The sequence below is a fragment of the Sciurus carolinensis genome (assembly GCF_902686445.1).
Source record: "Sciurus carolinensis chromosome 14 unlocalized genomic scaffold, mSciCar1.2 SUPER_6_x, whole genome shotgun sequence".
Classification (NCBI taxonomy): domain Eukaryota; kingdom Metazoa; phylum Chordata; class Mammalia; order Rodentia; family Sciuridae; genus Sciurus; species Sciurus carolinensis.
The window spans coordinates 6,232,407-6,233,641 of NW_025920104.1; the positions used below are offsets into that span (position 1 = coordinate 6,232,407).

General features: G+C 40.0%; 1 non-coding gene across 1 annotated transcript; it reads right to left on the minus strand.

Moving 5' to 3' along the window:
* Nucleotides 1–655: 655 nt before the first annotated feature.
* Nucleotides 656–729, minus strand: Trnaa-ggc (transfer RNA alanine (anticodon GGC)). Its single transcript has one exon. It is a non-coding gene; the product is annotated as a tRNA-Ala (tRNA).
* Between the last annotated feature and the right edge of the window lie 506 nt (nt 730–1,235).

Below are 1,235 nucleotides of genomic sequence, written 5' to 3' on the forward strand. Positions count from 1 at the left end.
TGATGGACTTCATATATAATAAAAGTGGAAAACTGGGGTAGACTGAAGAGTCTTCTAAAATCAACATTTCAGATTTCCAAGCCAATAGGTTCAATCATTTTTTTTGTCAACACAGTCTTTTCCATCTTTTCAGTTTTATTTTGTTGTTTCTATGATTTATTTTTTAAAATGTGACCCAAGACAAGCCTCAAATAAAATTTATCCATCACTTGGAATTCCCATCCCCCTTTTCCTTCTTATTTACACAAATTACATTTCCTACTCAGAGCCTATGCCCAAGGACCTGTCATGTTCACAGCACAATGTTCAGTCATCCACTTAGAAAATTGTTCCTGGCACATAAGAGCACAGAAGATACAAAATGAAAAAGAAACTGTTCCTATGTTGGGGAAATTGACAGTTTAGCTGGATTCTGCATTCACAGGCAGAGATTGCACTGCAAGTAAAATGGAGAGATACCCGAATCTGCCCAAAGGATCACAGTATTCTTCCTAGAATAAAGAGAGAGATCCTGGGGTATGTGGTTTATGGATCCCCAAAATATCACAGAGAACCTATCATGTGCTGGGGACTATTTTAAAGTTATGACAGACTACATGGCTCTTTTCTCATGGGGTTTACATATCTGGCATAACAACAAAGTTTTTTTTTTTTTTTGTGGTGCTGGGGATTGAACCCAGGTCCTTGTGCATGCCAGGCAAGCACTCTACCAGCTGAGCTACATCCCCAGTTCCAACAACAACAGAGATTTAAAAAATTAATTTTAAAAAACAGATAATGAATGGAAAATGTTATGTTGAAATTTAGGGGTTGATATGATACATTTTAGGTTAGGTGATGGAGAAAATCCTCTCTAAAAAAGGTGGCATGAAGCTGTGACTTGGAAAATAAGATGGAGGCAAGCCAGCCGAGGTCCAGGCGCAGAGATGTCCAAGCAGAAGTCACAGGGGGTGTAATGCTTCAAGGGGGAAAAGCACAGCCTATTCTTGACCAGCAAGAGGGTTCATTGAGCTGATGTTGGAGGAGTGAAAGAGGCTAAAGAAGGAGTGGTGACACCCCTTGCAGATACTTGGACAGAGGCCAAGGTAAGGGGTCTAAATTTTCTTTTAAATGTCAACTGATTTTATCAGATGGTGACTGACAGAAACACTGTTTGCTTTTGAAGAAATGGTTGCAGGAAGAAAAGAACTTGACCATCTCTCCAGTGGCCCATGGCAGTGTTCTGGTGCTTTGTG